This window comes from Sinohyriopsis cumingii, chromosome 16, assembly GCF_028554795.1.
Source record: "Sinohyriopsis cumingii isolate HCF-2022 chromosome 16, ASM2855479v2, whole genome shotgun sequence".
NCBI classification, from domain to species: domain Eukaryota; kingdom Metazoa; phylum Mollusca; class Bivalvia; order Unionida; family Unionidae; genus Sinohyriopsis; species Sinohyriopsis cumingii.
In genome coordinates this window covers 82,570,013-82,584,595 of record NC_142976.1, presented here as the reverse complement: position 1 = coordinate 82,584,595, position 14,583 = coordinate 82,570,013, and the positions used below count along the sequence as shown (strand labels likewise).

Here is a 14,583-nt window from a genome sequence, read left to right as displayed (position 1 = left end):
TAATCCTTCTGACTCTTTGTAATTACATCATATGCTATAAACAATAAGTGTAAGCGACTCTAGACTGATTTCCAGACACTATGAACAAAACAAATACAAAACGTCCTGGGATTGCTGCCTAAGGACATTCAAACCCAGTTGCTTAAGTCAGTAGAAATACAAATATATAATCAACATATATTATTATTCCTGTTAGTTTTCTTCTCCTTTATATATATATATATATATATATATATATATATATATATATATATATATATATATATATAATATATATATATATGTATGTCATTTGTCCCATTGGGGCTTATGTAGATACACATTTCCTCTGTATGAAGACTACATGCTTATTAAAGGCAATTTCTAGACCCTCAGTTGTCCAGGTACACAGTCTGGTCGGACAAAAAGATTTTGTGACTGAAAATATTTAGTTTGGGATTGTAGCTTATATTCAGTGGCCTATTAGCCTTGAAAATCTCATTTTGCTGAACTATGAAAATGAATAATACTCAGTAATGAATAAACAGAAAATTCTACAATACTATAATTTTCATTATTTTGTAGTTTCATGTCAGGCTTCATTTTCAGAAACAAACAGACCAGAAGACATCTGATACAAAGTAATGACTTATTTACCAAGAAATACTTTTGATACATATGCGTAGGTGTAATATTCTGTAAAACATTTAATTTGCCAGAAAAGCATCAGACTGGATTTGAAGAAAGTCTTGAAAGTAACTTTATGGACTGTGCAGCAGGTTTTGGGCACAAGTCAAAGGGTAAGAGGAGAAAGACTTTATTTATTGCCTTGTCATCTAACAGAGATGAAGAAGCAGGCATAAGAGCAGGCATCACTTGTGCTTACTCCATGGTTGAATCCACCACAATGGAGATAGCATCATTGAGAACACTGAGCTGGAGAGTGTGTAGGAATCCCTAGGAGGTGAAAAGGGGCTAGGAACACTCTGTGCTATGTCCCATACTGCAACACAATGAGTAGGGGCTGAAGGAGTGGCAAAAGCTGTAGAGAGACAAGAACATCTGTCAGTCCTGGAAGAAGTGAGGCTGAATGGTTTCCACCCGATGATGAGATGATGGCGGGACATGAGCCGTAGCATCACCTCTGTTATGAGGGCAAGATCCAAAAGCCCATGGGGGCATACATGACCAAGACCCCTGAGGTGGAGGTCCCACATCCAATAGGGATTCATTCGGATAATATAAAAGAGTAAATACTGACTCAATCCCCTGTCCTAGTCTAAGCCCACTGGTTGGACTCCCAATGTTCATAATGAGGTGGCAGAGGGTGGAGAGGAGGGAACTCCATCTGAACCCTGTCCCCATACCATGAGGCCTTAGTGTCATGATCAGAGGATACAGGATCATCAACTAATGCATCACTAAGGAAGGCGTGGTGGTGATCCCTCCTAGTGGGAGGGTGCAACATACTACCTCTGACAGGGTGGTGGTGGTGCATGTCCTCCTTATGGGAGACAGCGATACGCTATGAGAAGAGCAGTGCCAAGGGAGGTAACAGCATGCTATGGTAGGCAGTGCATCTCCACCTAACTGGGAGGCAGCAACATGCCATGAGTTGTGCATATCCTCCACAATGGGAGACAGTGACACACTGTGCAGTGCATCTCCACCTCAATGGGAGGCAGCGACATGCCATGAGTTGTGCATATCCTCCACAATGGGAGACAGTGACACACTGTGCAGTGCATCTCCTCCACAATGGGAGACAGTGACACACTGTGCAGTGCATCTCCACCTCAATGGGAGGCAGCAACATGCCATGAGATGAGTTGTGCATATCCTCCACAATGGGAGGCAGCAAAATGCTATGGGATGAGCAGTGCATCTGCTCCAAGTGCTGCTATATCTCCTTAAAGGAATTCAACGACATGCTGGGAGGCATATTCTGGTCAGAAGACCAATTATTTTCGGTAACAGAGAAGCCAGAAAATTCTGAGGAAGAAGAAGAATGAAGTTTCTTCTTTCTCTGATAAGTGTGGCTGGAGTCTGCGAGATTCGAGCTTTCTGCTGAGCATGATTTACAAAATGTACAATGATTTTTCCTTGTACATTTGGAACATTTAATACAATCTGGATGAGTGTCCCAGGAAGGCTTCTTGTGGACACACTTTCCAAAGGACTGTGTTGACATTATTCCTTAACATATTAAATAAAATTAATTAAATGAAATTAAAATATTTCTAATGTCACATAGAACTCACCTTGTTTGTATGTACTGCGTATGGACTACACCCCCTGTGAACTCTACAGATGTAGTAAACTGTAGCATAAAATTACCAGTCTTTTTCCATGTAAGAAAAGGAGTTCTCAGAGTTTTATACAATTTTATTGAGAAAATGAAGTATACATACATACAATAACAATGTGAACAAAATTCAACATGTTGAAGTAAATATCTAGTTTAGATACTTTATACAACATGGTTCCTGCAGTGTCAATCTAAACTGAAGAACACGCACTGTCGAGTGAGCACACTTTTGTTATTCCTTACGTAAATGACTAACCCGTACCTGCATATAAAATGATTTTGATAGTAAGTGTACCCAACCCTTGCAGGTGTAAATGAAGTAACCCCAAGTCCCTGGAGGAACTGAAACTGGAGAGAAAAGGTTACCACATAAATGTTTAGGAATAAAAACTAACGGATAACATAACACCATTTGACATAATTATTGAAGAGGCCAGATCGCAACTGCAGTTAGAAAAACACTGCAACAGGCAAATTTTCTCTGGTGTTTGGCACATGTCTAATCACATTAACATACTTGAAAAAGATGAGCTAGCTGTGATTGTTATGCACATAACAAAGCAGGGACAAACGGGCTCCACAAGGAATTGCATCATACTGACAATTTTTCATACTAAATGAGGATGTATGTGCATCAAACGAACGGTATGGATTTTTTGTCATGAAAAAGAAAGCTAAATAATAGCTATGGGTAAGCGATTGCTGCCACTGACATGATTTTCAAGATGTGTTCATACTGGTCATTACACTATTTCCATTTAGGTCATGTTAGACATCATAAGAAGTCTTTTGGTAAAAGCATAATGTCAATATGAATAGCCATCTAGTAAAAGTAGCTATAATAAGGATTTCCAGATGGCCATTCTGGTGGCCATATTGGAGGTCAGACCAGCACCATATTCATTTACAACAAACAAGGCTTCATAAGAAGAAATTTTTCAATGAAAACCCAGTGCAGATATGATAATTAATTCAGAAAAAGTGACAAAAGTATTTTAGATGGTCAGTGTAGTGGCTAATATTATTGGCTGTCTGAGCAACACGATTTTCATCAAGGACCAACGTCACAAGTCTTTTAGCTAAACCCCATGTTGGTATGATCATGTATTCAGGAGGAGTAACAATAAAATGATTCTCAAGGTGGTGGCAATGACTGTCATACTGGATGTCTCAACAAGTCTTCTGGAGAAAACTTAACGTAAACATGAAAATTTGTTCAAGAGAAGCAGATATAAGAAGCCTTTCAAGATGGCTGTTGTGGCAGCAATACTGCATATCAGATCAGCACCATTTTCATTTAGCACTGAAGAAACATCATAAGAAGTTTTTCAGTGAAAACCCTGTGTTGCTATAACCACCCATTCTGGAGAAATGAAAACAGGATTTTCAAGTTGCCACTGTGGTGGCCATTTTTGACATCCAATCAGCACCATTTTCAACTAGGTCTAACTAGACAAAATTCTCCAGATTCTGAGGTAACAGTAGTGGCCATATTGGATGTGCAATCAGTGCCATTATCATTTAGGTCCAACTCGACAGGATATAAAGTCATCTGGTGAAAACCCCATGACAATATCACTTTCAGGAGAACAGACAATAACAAGATTCTCAAGATGACTTCTGTGGCAGGCATATTTGATGCCAGATCAGCACCATGCACCATTTTCTCGTGTGTGTGTGTGTGTGTGTGTGCGTGTGTGTGGTGTGTGTGTGTGTGTGTGTGTGTGTGATTTGGATTTTATAACGTAGCTTTAACAATTTTTCAGTCATATTGCTATGATGTATGCAGTGTGGCAGTTTATAGTGATGTCTAGCACTGAGGCATCATGCCACAGACATGTAGCATGATGTCCCACCCAGTCACATTATCCTGACACAAGGCTGATCAGTCCTAACACTAACCTCTTAATGCTCAGTGCCAAGTGAGGCAGCTGTTAGGACGCTCTAAGCACGAGGCCACCGGAGCAGTCCCATTTTCATTCGGGACAAACTATAATTCATAAGAAGACTTGTAGTGGAACCCCAATGTTGACATGACCATCCATTCTAGAGGATTAACTATAACAAGATTTCCCAGTTGTACCATTTTCATTTAGGACCATGGGATAAATGTTTGCATCAAATTTCATGGTAATCCTCTAGGAAGTTCAGTAGAAGAAGCAATAACAAACCTGTGCTAACAGATAGATGACAGATGATGGATGGATAATGGATGAAAGAAGATACCATAAGCTCACCTGATCTATGATCAGTTGAGCTAACCCACCCCCACCCAGCATTGTTGACCTTTTTGTTAAGTGCATTGTGGAAGGTAATTTGCCATCCAGGTGTTAATGTTGTATGATTGGCATGATCATCCTGCTGAGCACCAAACCAGCTCCCTCCATATGATGCAACAAATGCAACAAAAAAAAAAAAGGCAACAATCTGTATCGATATCATTAACACACTAAACCCTTAAATTTAACTACAATCACTCTATAAAGGTAACATGAACCAGCAAGATTTTGTAACTTGATTAAAACAATTTTATCTTTCACTGAATTTACTACAATGGTCTTACCTATTTAATCTCATTTTATAAACTTGCTTGTCTACCCTCACCTGATGTAAAAGTACTGGATTGATTACAATATATTACTTTAGACATATTGTTTATATTGTTTATTCTTTACTTGCAAATTTGAAGTGACACAATCTGATCTCCTACGTGCACTGCCATATAACAAATTTATTTTTGTAACTCAAAATTAAAATATCTTGAGTCTGAAAAAAGCATGTACTATTAAAGTTTCAGTTAACATTTCTGATCTTGGGGGAGGAAATATTGATACAATTTAGTACATTCAATCAGCATTCTAGAATAATATGATAGTAAAACAAAACCAACATAAAATCAAATAATACATATAATTGGACTGTATGAAGTTTCGCAAACGATAAAATGATAAATCAAGTTATAATTTCATCTTACTTATAGCAAATTTTGATACAGGAAACTTTTGGGAAAGCTAAAAGCTGAATATATATATATATATGCATACATACATACATACATATATATATGGGCCCTGAGTGGCTGAGTGGTCTAAAGCACTCACCATTCTGGATCACTGCCATCTCGCCTCTGTATGCGTGGGTTTGAGTCCAAGGCTCGGCTAACATGAGTATGTGGGAAAGCCTGCCAGTGGTATCTCGTGGGTCGGTGGTTCTTCCCTGGGTTTTCCAGGGTTCTTCCTCCACCAGTTATACTGGCCGCCACGTATGGCCTATCTTGTGCTGAAAAATGGCATTAAACCCAATAACAATATATATATAAATTATAAAATAAACAACACCAACACGTAGAATGTGTGACCGGTTTCGCTTTAATGCTTCATCAGACTGAATTCAAACTGAATTCAATATCATTGTTTACGTCATTAAATATGTTGTTTCTAAGTGATCAATGAAATAAACAATGATATAAACAAGATGACGTCATAGCTTACATTTTTTACGTAATTATCTAATACTTTAACGAATAATTTACATGGAGATGTGCATATACAGCAAAGATTAATGATATCTTAATATATAAAACTGGATCTTAAAGATACATATATCTCTACTGAAAACTATATATACAATTTATTAACAAATAGAGATAAACAGTTTTAGTAATATTAGTATTATTTATAATACAGCCTTATTAGAAGAAAAGAAAATAAATTACAAAATAAAAAAAAAATTACAAAGATAAATTTAAACAACATGTATACTAGTATAATCTTTATAGCTGTTAAAGTGGTTATCAGAACTCAATTTATTTAATAAAAATATAATAAAAATATGGTGTGTATTACGATTACTAACAAGTATTTTATAAATAATTAATCATATTACATTGATAATTAATTACAAATTCAATTTCATTTTTAAAGAATTAGTAAACTTATTTTTATGTTATTAGATTATACTTTTACCAATTAAGATTTTCTGCAAAGTAAAATAATATGAAATATTCATATCTAATTGTAAACAGGGGACATAATTCAGAAAAAAAATAAAAATAATAAAAAATTAATAAAAAATTACTAAATGTCATATAGTGTTTTTGAATTTAGACCTTTTGGATATACCGTATTAAGACGGTGAATCCAATAGGTTTCCTTTAGTAGACGTTCCATTTCAGAATCAGCTTTAACAATAGGTTGGAAGGAGAAATCTTGCAATGTATGGGAATTTTTGTTCAAATGTGCGGCAACATGAGATGAAAATGATTGATTGATATAATTTTTTATATCTGATCTATGTTGGTTCATACGTTTAGATATTTGTTGACTGGTTTGTCCAACGTATTGGATGCCACATTTTTTGCACGTTACCAAATAAATAACATTTGATGTTGCACAATTAATGTCACAACGCATATTAAAAGTTTCTTTCGTATTATTACTATTGAAAGAAGTATTTTCATTAATAAATGAACAGTGTGAACATCTAGGTCTATTACATTTAGTTGATGATCCTATTTTATATGATGGTTTTTCTAATTTGGAATTAGTTAGGAAATCTTTAAGATTTTGAGTCCTTTTATAAGCAAGTGTGGGTTTGCTTTCGTGTAGCGATTTAACACTTGCTTTACATGATAAGTTTAATAAATCCCAATATTTATTGATAATCTTACCTATATTAGGCAAACTTGGATTATATTCAATAACAAAAGGAATGATATCTTCATTTCTATTTTTGATTTTATATTGTAAAGATTCAAGCTGTGTAAGAGAAGATACTTTTTGGAAAGCAGTATTAATGATGTCAATAGGGTAATTTCTATTTAAAAAATGCTGACCTAGCTCTGTCAAAGATGATTTAAAAACAGCATCATCCGAAATAATTCTTCTGTATCTTTTTGCTTGACTATATGGTATCCCATTTTTACATGATTTAGGATGGCATGAAGAATATTCAACATATTGATGAATATTCATGTTTTTAACATGAACCATGGTAGTAATTTCATTATTTTCATTTTTCATGACATCAACGTCCAAGAATGAAACTTTAGTTTTAGAGACATTGAATGTAAATTTTATTGTTGGATGTAATTTGTTTAAACTGTCTATAAAGTAATAAAGGTCTTCTAATGAATAACTCCAAATCATAAAAATATCGTCTAAAAACCTTAACCATACATCCAGTTTTAAGAGGCATTTATTTAGAAAATCATTTTCTAATTTTCCCATAAATAAAGATGCATAAGCAGGTGCCATAGGACTACCCATTGCTGTTCCCATTTTTTGGAGATAGTTTGTATTACCAAATTGAAAAAAGTTATTTTCGAGCACAAGTTTTATCAAATCACAAATATGTTCTTTTGATAGTTTATATGTAAATTCGTTATCTTCAAGATAATATTTACACGCTTCGACACCATCGTGTGGTATATTCGTGTAGAGTGAAACCACATCAAGTGTAACAAGGAATGAATTTTCCGTTAGTTTCGGTAAAGATTTCAATTTGGTAATGAAATCAAAAGTATCTTTGACGTATGAAGGTAGTGATTTCATTAGTGGTTGTAAAATGTGATCAATATATTGCGATATATTATTTGTAACTGAGTTGTATGTAGAAATAATGGGTCTACCTGGATATCCTAAAGGTAGTGACTTATCAACCGCTTTATGTATTTTTGGTAAAATATAAAACTGAGGTGTGCGTATTTTATTTGGGAAGATATCTAGTTCATCATATATAGAACAGTTGTGTACAGAGATTAAATTAATACATTGGCTTATTTTTTCTTTCGTTTCTTCAGAAGGAATATAGGAAGGTTTTGTGTAATATTCTTCATCATTTAATTGTCTTTCCACTTCTATAATATAATCCTCCTTATTCATAATTACTATGGTGCTAGACTTATCCGCTTTTTTAATAATAATGCTTTCATCTTGCGATAAGCTACGTAAAGAATTTAATTCTTCTTTAGATATGTTTGTAAAATGTTTTCTTTTAGGACTGCTATTTAAAATTTCTTGTTTAGTTGCTTCAATATAAAAATCGAGATAAATATCACGTCCACTAGAAGGTGTAAATGTTGATTCTTTTTTATTGTAAAAGGACTTATTTTGTAGATGGAAACTATTTTCATACTGTGAAGATGTACATGATTGTGAGAAAAATTCTTTTAATTTTAACGATCTTGTGTATTTAAAAAATGCTTCTGCTAAATTAATATTATCATGCACTTTGGTTCTAGGACAATATGATAATCCCTTACCTAGAAGAATGTAATCACTATTAGTTAACACAGTTTCTTTTCCTCTTTCGATTTTCTTTATTCTTTTCTTTTCTTTCCTCCATCTGTTCTTGTTTTGTATTCTAATGAATCTCCTATTCTTTCTTCTGTTTGTGTAGTTTTCAAAAGATCCTTGAGGGTTTCCATTAGACTTTGTATTGTTGCTATAACCGTTCTGTTTTTTTTTTTTTTGTTTTTTTTTTGTCTTTTTTTTTCTGAATTATGTCCCCTTTTTACAATTAGATATGAATATTTCATATTATTTTACTTTGCAGAAAATCTTAATTGGTAAAAGTATAATCTAATAACATAAAAATAAGTTTACTAATTCTTTAAAAATGAAATTGAATTTGTAATTAATTATCAATATAATATGATGTTTTATTTGTTTGTCTTGTCTATGTTTTGTATTTGCCTTTGAAAAAGACTCATTAAAGAGTTGAAAGCACTCAGGCTAGCTTGATACTAGTTTCACACTGTTTGTTGTCAGTTTATTGCATTTGTGTGTGTGTATATATATATATATATATATATATATATATATATATATATATATATATATATATATATATATTTGCATACAGCACCATCCTAAACCCTAAAATTAAGAACTTTGTTAAAGTAAGTTATTTTTGTTTTACCAGGAAAAGAACCTGAGTTGTTACCTTAATTGATGTCAGCTAAATTAATTATTGATTTTCCTTGGAACTGACAACAGAAATACATTAATCAATAGCAATGAGGCTGATTAGTTTTTAAAATTTCCACAGAATATGATTTAGATGAAAATTTGGATGACATATGTCGTGTGCCTTCCTGTGTTCAACAATAGCAATATAATTACTATTAAATTGTTATTCAGATCCAATGCAAACTTCATAGACCCAGATTGTTTGGTACATTATGAGACAGCACATCTGGGTCTAAGTAGTTTCTTAGGAATAATCAGCAGAACAAAACAACATATACCCTGACCTGCTGGCACATTTTGCCATTGCAGATCAGTGTCCTGTTAATAGTTGGACCCAACTTGTATATATGGTATATATGCAAATTCTAATAGTCTAATATGACTTATGATGACACATACTGTAACGATAGCTGGCAATACTTAATCTTTACTTTTAATATTTTATATTTATTCACTTTTAAGTCAAGTCTAATTGTAAACAACATTATGTGCATGCAGATCAGGGTCTATGCTGTTCATTCTACTGATTACTCCTGGATAGACCTAGATATGCTGGCACTGTATGCAATGGCACATATGGGTCTATGTAGTTTGCAGGTGGAATTGACTTATAACTAAGTACATAGAGTATTGACTAAACTGGTTCAAGTGAAAATCTCAACTTTAGCAAAGTCCAAAATATTATAAATACAGCTCAGGAAATGTTGTTGTTGTAGGGTTTAATGCCATATTTCAGCACAAGATAGGCTATACATGGCAGTCAGTATAACTGGTGAAGGAAGAACCCTGGAAAACCCCAGGAAGACCAATGACACATGAGAAGCTACTGGCAGGCTTCCTCACATACCCATGTTTGCTGAGCCTGAGACTAGAACACACGCAGAGATGAGATGGCAGTGATCTGGAACAGTGAGCGCTTTTGATCACTTGGCCGCTCAGGAAATCAGGAAAAAAGAAAGTGTTATCATTTATCACACAGATTTATGAGGGAAAAAAAACAAAAACTCACAAAAAACAAAAGTATTCCAGGAATAAATTTCCTTCCAAAATTACAAGAGCTTCAAAGATAGGTAATAAGTACAGGTAAACAATCTCTTCTCTTAAAACTGACTTTTAGCTAGTATTGAAAAAAATATTCAGGTATTCAAATAAAAAAAATTTGGGGACAATATTCTAATTAGAAATTGGCATTAAAATACCTTAATTCACTTTTATCATTTATAGGTGAATATGTTCACTTTTGATGTACCTTCTGAGTTACTTAACACTGAGACTGCACACAAAAAATGTTAGTGACACTTAGTGACCAATCTATGCATATGCACCAATGGTAATCCAATGAAGTTGGTGACCCAACATGATGCAGTGCTATTTGGAAACAATTTCATTTGTGTTCCAACAGCACTAACACAAGTACACTATGCAGACTTTGTCCATTGACATTGGAAATAACTGCCATTGACACAATACCATCAATTGACAGTGGCCATAACTACTACTGACAAAATACCATCAACTGGCAGTGGCAATAACTGCCATTCACACAGTACCATCAATTGACAGTGGCAATAACAACCACTGACATTTTGCCATCAACTGGCAGTGGCAATAACTGCCACTGACACAGTATCATCAATTGACAGTGGCAATAACTACCACTGACATAATACTATTAACTGGCAGTAGCAATAACTGCCATTGACACAGTACCATCAACTAACAGTGGAAATAACTATCACTGACACATCAACATCAACTGATAGAGGCAATAACTGCCATTGACCCAGTACCATCAATTGACAGTGACAATAACTGTCACTCACACAACACTATCAACTGACAGTGCCAATAACTGCCATCCTGATACAATACTATCAAATGACAGTGGAAATAACTGCCATTGAGACACACACTGAGACACAGTACCATCAACGGATAGTGGCAATAACTGTCACTGGCACCATATTATCAACTCAGCAACAGTAACTATCAATGACACATTACCATCATTGCCAGCACAAGTATCTTGGGAGGAAATCAGAATTTTGTCTCTTGTCTGAAACTTCGAAAGTTTACAGTTGTTTAATAACTTAAAAGCAGTGCTGCTGGTCCCTCAAATCGAGAAAAACCACAAAGGGGATGAGCCCTTGGAAGAAAGAGTGAGCAGCTCTCAGAAGGTTATTGATGTGCTCTGATGACGTGAAGAAGTTCCACTGACAGGGCCATGTTCAGGGCAATGCACACCTAGAAGTTTTTGCCACTGCTTCCAACAAATGACAAAGAGTCATTGGCGACAATGATTCCCCTTTCAGCAGGCTGAAAAAGGCTGCTGAAAGAAGGTCAGTGTGTAAGACTACAGTTACAAGTGACCTACTCTTTTATTCTATAGATACCACAGTTTTCATCAGAATGCAAGCCCAGGTTCCCATAGAAATGACCACTTAAGCTGCTTCAGCATGTAAGTGGGATCTTTCATTGGTCAGGAAGGGGTATGGACCTTCCAGCTAGAAACAGCTACCAGGGGTCACAACATAAGACAGCGGGACAGACCACCACCTACTGTATATATTCGCATATAAGCCTGTTCGCATATAAGCCAACCCCCAAACTGTACAGGTATAAACAGTAAAAAGTGCATGACCCATGCATGAGCTGACTTACAACTCCAAGGCATCTCAAGATGCATGAGGTAAGTTAAAAATGCATTTATTTAGGCAAACTTGTATTTAAAAAAATTACATGTATACTTATCTCGAGGTTGGCATGCATGGTTATTAAAAAGAAATGGTATAAATTTGTTTGAAAAGTAATTTATTTAATTTTCTGTTTTCTTATAAAGTTTCAGAAGTTATGCTAATACCGTAAAAGCCGAGTTGTAGTTTCCTTTGATGTAAGCAACCTTACACCATACCTGTCAACTTTCATGCCGGGAGGGAAAAAAAACTCCCGATTTTTGGGGTCACTCCACGCCTACCTCCCGATTTTATAATATCTTCTGATTTTTGTAGAGAACTCCTGATTATTACATTATGTCTTCAATTTTAAATTCTTCTAAACAAGAAAACTCCTACATGTTCTGTTGTACCACCTGTGAATTATTGTTGTGACGAAATAATTATTTTAGTATAAAGCATTCGCTTCCTCACTAAATAGAATGTTAAACATTGTTCACATAAATTAATGATTATACTGACCTCTACAATAATAAAAAACTAAAAAAATAAACCAGAACAAAAAGATAAACCACAACAATAAAATCATCCACAATTAATTTCAATTTCAAGAATGAACACTACGAATGTTGTAACTCCATATGCTATAGCTCCATTCCCACAAACAAAACTTGCACGCGTGAACACCTGGCATTTTTATACCGTATATACCAATGTTAAACTGGTATAGTTACCAGTCAAAATTCCCTCTTATCACAAGCCAGTTTCAGGATTTTAATGATTAACTGGCCTGTACTGCTGTTGCAAAATGAAAGACAAATTCGCCAACTATCAACTTAGGAGACACCGAGACATCAAGCTTTCCATTGTGTGGAAAGTTATGTTTGTTCAGCTAAAACACAAAACTAAAATTGATTGATGTTGACTTTAGTTGATCTCTATGAGAATTTTAGCCTTTATTATTACCACTCTTCGTGAACATGTAAATTACGATGGTTATGTGCCTTGTACAAATAAACGTGCATATCTTTTTAAAAATATTACCTTAATGTGTAGGATCGCTTAAATCATTGAAAATGAGTAACTCGTGAGTGCATGATTCAATGTAAATGAAACAGCTATTAAGGACTAGCTGAAATGTTATCTGGAAGAAAGCAATTTGGTCGAAACAATGAACAAAGCACAATCTGCATCTATGTTTGGGAATAAGTAAGGATTTAAGTGATGCTATGCACGCTTTGCACTGTGAAAGTACTGTACATTAGGGTTCAGCATGGTCTCTCTGGTAAACTCAAACAGCCTGCGAATTATAAAGTCTGTATTTACCTGTATTTAACATCGTGTTGGAGAAATCAGAAAATATGCACATGCAAAATAATAACAAAATCAATCATAGTACTTAATAACAGTTTAATAATTGTGGGGTCACCGAAAGTTATATTTTTTTTTACATGCCTATGTTTTAAGACACAGAACAAATTATTGCTTCATATCCCAAGATTTACAGAAATTACAGTAGTCAACAAAAAGACCTAAAAACTGTTACGTTTACACATTGGTCCAAGGAAAAGCCGACCCCCCTTCTTCCAGGCCTTTATTTTTTCCTAAATTATTCGGCTTATACGCGAGTATAAATGGTACATTGTCTAGCAAGGTCTAGGACTGAGGTAGTTCATTTGTCAGAGCATCAGACTTGTGATCCAAGTGTTGCAGGTTTAATTCCCACACAGGCCAGTTAACTCAGAGCATCCTTGGGAAAAGTACTTAGGTGGCGCTCACCAGATAATATGTACTTTTGAGAGAGTTACGTATGTAAGGTGAAGTAGTTCGCATTTAAAACATGCACAGTGGAGAGAATGTTTGCATACCTCTATGCTACATTAATGTAATGTGGATGATATTTCTTTTGGATATTGTACTTTTGGAAATTTTACATGATTTAAGCACACTGCTAACTAAAATGACTGCTCCCTTGTGTTAAAAAATCAGTCTGAATTAGTCTAAAGTACACTATACATAGCAGCTATTAAAATAGGGAAAATGAATTTTGCCAGACTAGACAATACCAGCTTCTGAAAGTGCAATGAATGAATTACCAAATATATAAAATGTAAAAAAAGTTATCGGCTCTTTTTTATACAATTGACCTCTGAAGTTCAGGAAGTGAAAATGACCAAGTAGAGCTAGTACTTTTTTGAAAGGTGCACATTTGAAGTAAGGCCAAGCTGTATACTCTATAACCCATAGTACACCCATCAATCATACACCAAAATAAAGGGAATTAAAGGTTCTTTGCATTATACCTAAGATATACAAGGTCTTTTTCAAATAGCCAGTATAATCAGTGAGGAAAGCCGGGGACATTCTTTTTCTTTAAAATCCTAACCCTATGCAAAATGCGAAACTGTATAGCGCCACCTTAAAGAAAATAAAAAAATGTTTGCAATTATTTTTTTTTATTTTCATATAATTATGTATGATGTTCTGAATAAAATGGTACATTCATATTGCATTTAAGCATGAAAATAAGCTAATTATGGTCATTTTTCTCTTGCTTACTTAATTTGCCATGAGGTATGTTTGTGTGAGTAGTGACCTTAATTATGGGGAAATTAGAAGACTTAGAATATAGGAATAGAGTCAACTTAAATTT

The 14,583-nt window shown here is 34.6% G+C and overlaps 1 protein-coding gene across 2 annotated transcripts in view; it reads right to left on the bottom strand.

The window, feature by feature from the left end:
- The window catches only part of LOC149780902 (putative ATP-dependent RNA helicase DHX35), a 460,487-nt gene that overhangs the window by 170,316 nt on the left and 275,588 nt on the right, over positions 1–14,583 (bottom strand). The gene's annotated exons all lie outside the window — the stretch shown is intronic.